The sequence below is a fragment of the Chrysochloris asiatica genome, unplaced genomic scaffold, assembly GCF_000296735.1.
Source record: "Chrysochloris asiatica unplaced genomic scaffold, ChrAsi1.0 scaffold00134, whole genome shotgun sequence".
Classification (NCBI taxonomy): Eukaryota; Metazoa; Chordata; class Mammalia; order Afrosoricida; family Chrysochloridae; genus Chrysochloris; species Chrysochloris asiatica.
Window position 1 is genome coordinate 2,672,193 of NW_006408652.1, and position 8,566 is coordinate 2,680,758.

An 8,566-nucleotide genomic window follows, 5' to 3' on the forward strand; every position below is an offset into this window, starting at 1 on the left:
TAGAGACTGACATACATGGCAGCATCACCTGAAAGTCAATCGACAAACGGAAGAGTAGAGAACAGAATAAAACTATAAGAACAAATTCAGAGAATCTGGGAAGTCAGTCTATGATCAAAGCAATTAAAATGCAAAAGAAGGTAAACACAGAGTAACAGAGATCTAAGTGGTAGGAAGAGTTGGATTAAATGGAGGTAAAAATTAATGGAATATAAGGTAACCACAATGGTGGGGTTAGGGTGGGGGACTTCAAGGGAGTTGGAGGGAGGCGATGACAGAGCACAGGATAAGGGCAGACACATCATGTTTTGGGTGTTGGGGAGGGCAATACAAGAAAGGTGAGGAGGTGGAAGAATGAGGTAGGTAGGAGAACATTGAGACAGGTTTGCATGGGCTAAGTTGGACAGAGGTAAATAGTGATGCATGCTTAACCTTGGGAAAACAGGGCTCTATGATACAGGAACTTAGGCATAGTTTGAAGAGGGGAAATAATACTAAGATGCTTGACTGTCTTATGAATATTGTTTTCCCTTGTCTACTATTGTAAAATAGACACTTGAGTGGGATAGAAAGGAATGTCGGGAAACATTATTACAGAAAACTTGTAAGACTGTCTTCAGTGTATAACTGATTGGAATACCTAAAAGGGGTTCTAAAACTTGCCCAGTGAAACAGGTCTCTTATGGAGGCTTTCCGGAGTATAGGATCTTAGGTGGAATCCTGAGTCCCATCCAGAACCTTTTGAGGTGTGAAATTCACACTAGAAAGGACAAGTAGACCAGTCTGGAACAGCTAGAGTGACAGAAGTTGCATCTTCAATGAAAAATCAGGAAAAACTCAAAACAAGAATGTCAGTATGACAGGCTACTGCAAGAATAAACAAGCTGTTTGCCAGGAAGTCATCAAGGCAAACAATCAATTTCCTTCAGGACAAACTCCCCTCTAAGACTGAAACTGAAAGGGAACACATGAGCAGGCATATAAGCTTGTTGGTGATCATGTTGGTCTACTGGCAAGTGGAAGAGGGGGAAAGGCAGCAATGAAGAAATGGGCTAAGTTCATCCATGTCCCTAGACTCCCGTTGACCTGGAGTAAAGAGAGAAAAGAGGAAGGGCTGGTTGGTCCAAAGTGTGGTGAGACCTGGGGACACCATGGACAAGGACGTAGCCACAGAGGACTAGAGCTGAAAGTGAAGCATCCAGCTGATATGAAGTGAGGGGAGAGGCACAAGAACATCCAAACTTGCAGATTGTACCCATTTGACTGAACCTCAATGGCTTGATAATCAGAACTCGACTAGAGGAAGATTAAAAAATAATAATAATTTTTAATAAAGAAAACAGGGGTAAATTGCTACAATTTGATGAACCTGACCTATACTCATGGAGGTTGTTGTTGTTGTTGTTAAGTGTCGTCGAGTCGGTTCCAACCCATAGTGACCCTGTACAAGTTTTCCGAGGGTGTAAATCTTTACAGGGGTAGAAAGCCTCATCTTTCTCCCACAGAGCGGCTGGTAGTTTCGAACCACTGACCATAAGGTTCGCAGCCCGATTCATAACCAGAGCTCATGGAGGTAGTAACTCTAAATACCAACAGAGGGAAGGAGTCTGCACATCAAGTATCAATGCTATCCCCACTGTATACAGGGTAGATAGAGACAGGTAACTTAGACATTGGCTACCTACAATGAGAGGGTGATAAAGGCACAAAGTGACTGGCTTACAAGGTTTCAAGAGGAAGTTTAATTTAAGAGAGTGTGGGGGAAGAAAGAGTCCCCACTGAATAGTTTTCATCTTGTCTAGATGGGTCTGATTAAAAGAGATGGGGATAAGATTCATATGATTCAATAGTGAATAATTGTTATCATGACTAATTGCGACTGTCACAATTGTAAAGGTAGAAGTTTTGTAACAAAAATGGGGGCATGGTTAATCTTACAGTGCAGAAACAAAGGACCGAGGACCATCAAGGGAGAAGAGCACAAGCAGAATGTGGGCCCTTATCCAGAGAAGCAGGGATGCCAGAGATGGAGACATGGAGAGAAGTAGCAGCTTCATGGACTATAGATTCATGGAAAGAGAGGGACTGAGAACTTGTGGCCAGGAGGCAGACTTGCACAATGTGCCCTTTGGTAGTGTAAATTATTATATATGCCTGAGTGGTTTCTTTCTTTTTTTTTTTAAAGAGCTAAAGTGAATGAGAGAAATAGCGTTAACTGATGGTATATGGAGGGGAATGTAAGCATTGTGATGAAACAAGTTAGATGATTTGTTGAATGTAAAACTGATGATCTGCCCTGTAAAGTTATGCACAATCCACAATAAAAAACTTAAAGAAAAAAAAAAAAGGAGCAACATTTAAAACCATTAAAAAAAGACGTAACAGAGCAGGGATGGAATCTAGAGCAAAGGTAAAACATTAGCCTCAGAGTAAGAAAGCTGTCTCTGATTTAAATTTAAAAAAATTTTTAAACGGGTTGTACAAATGCAATGTCTCTAAATGGATGGCAGAATACTGGGGAATTACCAATGTTGCTAGGTACCATCAAATTGTTCCCTACTAAAAGTGACATTCTGTACAAAGGAAGGACACATTGCTGGGTCCTGTGCCACCCTCATAACTGTTACTATGTTTCAACCCATTTTTGCAGCAACTAAATTAATCCATCTCCTTGGAGATTCTTCTTTTTCACTGACCCTCTACCAAGCATACGGTCCGTCTCTAGAGACTAATATTTCCTAATAGCATGTCCAAAGTACATGAGATTGTATTTTCCATCTCTTTGAAGAATGTTCTTGGAATCTGGTTTGGGATTGCATTATATGTGTAAATTGCTTTGGGAATTATTCACATTTTCACGATGTTGAGTCTTCCTATCCAGGAACATGCTATGTTCTTTCACTTCTGTAAGTCTCCTTTGCTTTTTTGCAGTAGTGTTTTGTAATTTTCTTTGTATAGGTCCTTTTTTTCTCTGGTTACATTTATTCCTAAATATTTCATACTTTGGGTGGCTATTGTATATGGTTTATTGCTTTCCTAATATCCTTTGCAGTGCTGTCATTGTTACTTACTATAGAGGAATCCAACTAATTTTTGTATGGTGATCTTATATCCTGCCACGTTTCTGAATCTTCCAATGATGTCTAGAAGCTTTTTTACTGAGTCTTTGGGGGTTTCTATGTACAGGGTAATATCATCTGCAAATAGAGAGAGTTTTACTTTCTCTTTGCCAATTTGGATGCCTTTGACCTCAAGGTGATTGCGGACCACAAGGTTGGTAGTTCAAACCCACTCTCTGCTCCTCAGAGACTCTATTCAGGGTTTTTATGAGTCAGAATTGACTGGACAGCACTTAACAACAGCAGCAAATCAAAATCAACTTCCAGACTTGTCAATACCATGAGCCACTGCTGTTTTTTGTTGGGGGGTTTTTTCCCTTTCTTAATCTAAAAAGGTTGATTTTCTGTCACTTACCAACTAATGAACTCTGACTACATAGATTATGAAGTGCATAAATGAACTGGATGAGTTATAGCTATTTTTATTACTATAGTAATCATGGTAGTGATAATAGTAGTTTTAAAAACACATACTTTTGGTTTTGCTTTATTTTTTTTCCTCATATTGCCATGGAGAAGCAGACAAGACTGCTAGACGCTCCTTGGGATATGAAGACAATGCAAAAGAGTACAGAGAAAAGGTTGAAGAGGTCTCCCTGCTGTTCTGGTCAGATTTCAGTGACTCTGGAGGATGCAAGTTGTCTTGCTGGTGGGAAGAGCATAAAGTTTGTTTTATAACAAAGAAAGAAACCCTCTTCCGGAAATGGTGACTTTTAAAGGAACCAATACAATAGACATACTAGCAAACTAAAGAAAAACTGCATTTAGTAGGGTCAGCCAAATGTTAAAATAAACAGCAATAACTGAAACAGACAATGCCATATGAGTAAATATAAAAGTAATCCAAGGCTGGTAAAAGTTGATTGGCACAATACAAATTATCCCAGAGAGAGAATAAATAGAGTAGTAAAATGGAGCAGCAGGAGTGCCAAGAACTCTGAATAGGGAGGAAACAGGTACATCTGGAAGACAGTATCAAAGAGAAGTGACTGATGGAACAGTGGGTCTCTGTGTGCTCACTATTTATCAACATTGGTCTTGGTGGGATCCAGTTGCAAGCTGAGTCAGATAATAAAAGTCTAATAGTTCTCCGCACCTCTCTCTCAACAGTTTTGAGATCCCACTGTTAGCTTCCTTCCAATGGATATTTGTCATTGTGATGATTATTATATACTTTGTCCATTCTCAATCCATCTAAGAAGTCTGCCAAGAATTAGAGCATTGCTTCACTTTATAGATGGAATTAAAATAAATCAGCAAGACTGCTGATTAGTGGAACACAAGAATCCCTCTACATCCAACACATTATTTTCCCTATCAAATTGTGTTTCCTTTTAATCCTGGGCTCTTTTATTACTGCAGTGAACAATCCTCAAGAAACTCATTTTGGCTTTATTTAGTAATTTGTCCTAGATCCCTGTTTTGAGTTATAACCAAGAGATGTTGCACCAGACAATTTGTAGGAATACCTACTGGAAGTTGGGAGCATATTCCAGAGCAGGAGAGAAAACCCAAAGTTCAATGCTAATGGGAACTACCCCCTTTATATCCTTGTTAACAATTAGGGGGGCACCTGAGTATGGCAATGCTGTAAAAGCATTGCTAGGTCAACTTGTATCCTGCTACCACAGCCCCTCTTTGGGGATGCTAACCCCATGTGAACATTGTGATCAATATTGTCAAAACCTGATTAGTTCCTAGGTGGGAATGGGACTGTGATGCATCTGAGGACAGCTGTCTTTCAAACATGTTGTCCTTAGTGAAGAATACAACTATTTGATGGCTCTGGGGAAATTCATAAGTGTTTGCCTCTGGACTGATGAAGGTACACTATAAAAGTTCCTTACTCTTCAGCATTTACAGAAATCTGTCGATGTTCAGTAATGTGTGACACACGTTTTAATAATCATAGTAACTAATATTGATTGATCCCTCACCATATACTCTTGCGTTTCATGATGCTGTACAGACATTACTTCATTTAATCATCACCAAAAAAGTCTATGGGATAAGCACTAGAATACATCCTCTCTCCTTCCCCTCTCCCCCTCCTCCCCTCCAGAAAATGAGGTTTTAAAGACTAATTGCTTGTCACATATTTCACATTGGTATATCCAAGATTCCACCCAACATTATGTAAAATAAGAGTCTTGCTTCTTTTCAGTGCTCCCGCCCTTTGCCACAAAGTCAATTCTGACAAACGACAGCCCCGCACAGACCTCCCAAGGCTACATGGGGACAGAAAGTGCCATCTTTCTCCCAAGGAGTTGCCCAGTATGTTTGATCTGCCAATCTTCTAGTTACCAGTCCAGTGCTTATCCCACAGCACCGTCAGAGGTCCTTTTCCATGCACCATACTCCTTAATTAAAAATGCGGAAGCTGGGGCTAAGGCGTGGGAAGAAAATGGACTCAGTGGAGATGGGGGCTACTAGCTCTATCTCCCACCCACGGGGGCGGCCGTCTTGGGGCCCACTGCAGAAGCTGAAGCACAACTCCCACGGTGGCCAGGGCTGAGGGGTGGAGAAGCCCAGAACCTGTCAGCCCTGATTCTGGCCTGGGGCGGCAGCAAGAGCATCCCCCAGAAGAGCATTAAGCACCTGGCGGGGGTCTAGCTCATTGGCTGGGTCCTACGTGCAGCCCTGGACTTCCAGAGTGTATGGGTTTCAACAGACCATGAAGAAATTGAGAATGTGGCCAAGCAATTTGTTGTACAAGTTCATAGAAGAAGTTCTGAAGTTTCAAAAGAGCTCTACCTCTCTAGATGCCATCATGGAATTTTTTAATTATCACAACGTGGTTGGCATTGTAGGAAAATTCAAGCTACTTCTCCTTGTTTAAATCCTACTGACCTTCAAAAAGTTGCAGACATGATTCGAGAAGAATGATATGACCCTGTTTTCTCTGTTGTGAGGCACCATCAGTTTTGATGGAGTGAAATTCAGAAAGGAGTTCGTGAAGTGACTGAGCATCTGAATTTGAATCCAGCCAAGCGACCTTATAGACAAGACTGGGATGGAGAATTATATGAAAATGGCTCCTTTTATTTTGCTAAGAGACATTTGATAGAGATGGGTTACTTGATGGTGGTGGTTGTGTGCCGTGGAGTCGGTTCTGACTCATAGTGACCCTGTACAGGGTTTCTGAGGCTGTAAATATTTACCTGAGCAGAAAGCCTCATATTTCTCCTGTGGAGCAGCTGGTAATTTCGAACTGCTGACCTTGTGGTTTGCAGCCCAATTCGTAACGACTATGGTACCAGAGAGCCTTACAGGGTGGAAAAATGGCATACTATGAAATGCGAGCTGAGCACAGTGTGGATTTAGATGTGGATATTAACTGGCCTATTGCAGAACAAAGAGTATTACGAAATGGTTATTTTGGCAAAGGAAGCTTAAGGAGATAAAACTTTTGGTTTGCAGTGTTGATGGATGCCTCAACAATGGCCACATTTATGTTTCAGGAGATCAAAAAGAAATAATATCTTATGATATAAAAGATGCTATTGGTATAAGTTTATTAAAGAAAAGTGGTATCAAGGTAAGGTTAATCTCAGAAAGGGCCTGTTCAAAGTCAACGCTCACTGCCTTAAAACTGGATTGCAAAATGGAAGTCAACATATCCAACAAGTTATCAATTATAGATGAATGGAGAAAAGAAATGGGACTATGCTGGAAAGAAGTAGCTTATCTTGGAAATGAAGTGTCGAATGAAGAGTACTTGAAGAAAGGTGGTCTAAGTGGAGTTCCTACTGATGCCTCTTCCACTGCCCAAAAGGCTGTTGGGTATATTTGCGAATGTAATGGAGGCCATGGTGCCATTTGGGGGTTTGCAGAACACATTTTCCTACTAATGGAAAAACTTAGTAATTCAAGCCAAAAATAAGCATTAGTTTAATGTTGGGAAGGTACAAAGCCTTCTAAGCCACTGCTTTTCCTTTTGATGCTGTGATGTTACACAGGGTGTGATATGATTTGTGATGTATCTTCATATCTTTTAAAGAAAGTCTTCTCAACTTATCATTGCCAAACCTCATTGTGCTCTACATTTCTCCTTATGCAAGACAGTTATTTAGAGATTGATTACAATCTTTCTCAGATTTTTAGTAAACGCAAGTTAAGAAATCAAACATTGACTTTGTATTGTACCCTATCAAACTGTGTGTTTGTGTAGTTGTAATGCTGCTGGGGTTTTATGTGATGACAGTATATTGATAAAACATGTCCTTCTATTAATTAATAAAATTGCATTTCTTAAACTAAAAAAAAAAAAAAATGCATGAATGTTCCCTTATGTGCATGTTGGAGAGTATTCAAGGATGCAGGAAGACTAGGCAGTAGCCAACAAACCTATACTAATACTAATGTTGCTGTTGTTGTGTACCTTGAGTTGGTTCCAACTCAGCAACCCTGTATAGGATTTCCGAGGCTATAAATTTTGGCAGGAGCAGAAAGCTTTCTCCAGTGGAATGCTAGTGGGCTTGGACCACTGATCTTATGGTTCATGGTCTAGTGCTCATCTTACAGAGTCACTGGGCTCCCTACTGATACTGATAGAGACCCTTTTAACCACTCCACAACAGAGATACCGAGAACCCCTCATCACCATCACCAGTACTGTAGTGCCACCACCATCGTCCTGAATCATACTGACATATTTTGACTATTATGATCATCTGATCATTGATCGCCTTGCCTCCATTCGCTTATAATTTAAATTGATCAAATTCCAACTTGCAGATTGCTATTCCTGAAATTACACTTTAACTTGGTGAACTTTAGGTCTATTCTCGTTAGCACAGTACGGCACCTAGGATTAAGCTCCAAATAATACATAAATCCAAAACTGTGTGGTTTAAAAATGAAAGAAGTATTTATATTCCTCTCTCTTGTATAATAAATGCAGGAGTAGACAGTCCAAGGACAGTACATTGTTATTAAGTGCTATCGAGTCGATTCTAACTCATAGCAACCCTGTATGGGTTTCTGAGGAGCAGCTGGTGGGTTTGAACTGCAAACCTTGCAGTTAGCAGCCCAGTGCTGATCCTACAGTGCCACACCAGGACTCTAGGGACAGTAATTTGTTGTTGCTGTTGTTGTTAAGTACCGTGGAGTCAGTTCCAACTCATAGTGACCCTGCACAGGGTTTCCGAGCCTGCAAATCTTTAGAGGAGCAGGAAGTCTCATGTTTTTCCCGTGGACAGCTGGTAGTTTCGAACTGCCAACCTTGAGGTTAGCAGCCTAATTCGTAACCACTATGCTACCAGAGCTCCTTAGGGACAGTATTGTTGTTGTTGTTATGTGCCATCGAGTTGGTTCTGACCCATAGCGACCCTGTATAGGGTTTCCGAGGGTGTAAATCTTTACGGGAGTAGGAAGCCTCATCTTTCTCCCATGGAGCAGCTGGTAGTTTCGAACCGCTGACCTTAAGGTTCGCAGCCCGATTCGTA

The 8,566-nt window shown here is 40.8% G+C and overlaps 1 pseudogene; it reads left to right on the forward strand.

Annotated features, from left to right (window-relative positions):
- The first annotated feature begins 5,523 nt into the window (after window positions 1-5,523).
- Window positions 5,524-7,002, forward strand: LOC102813719 (annotated as a pseudogene).
- Window positions 7,003-8,566: the final 1,564 nt, after the last annotated feature.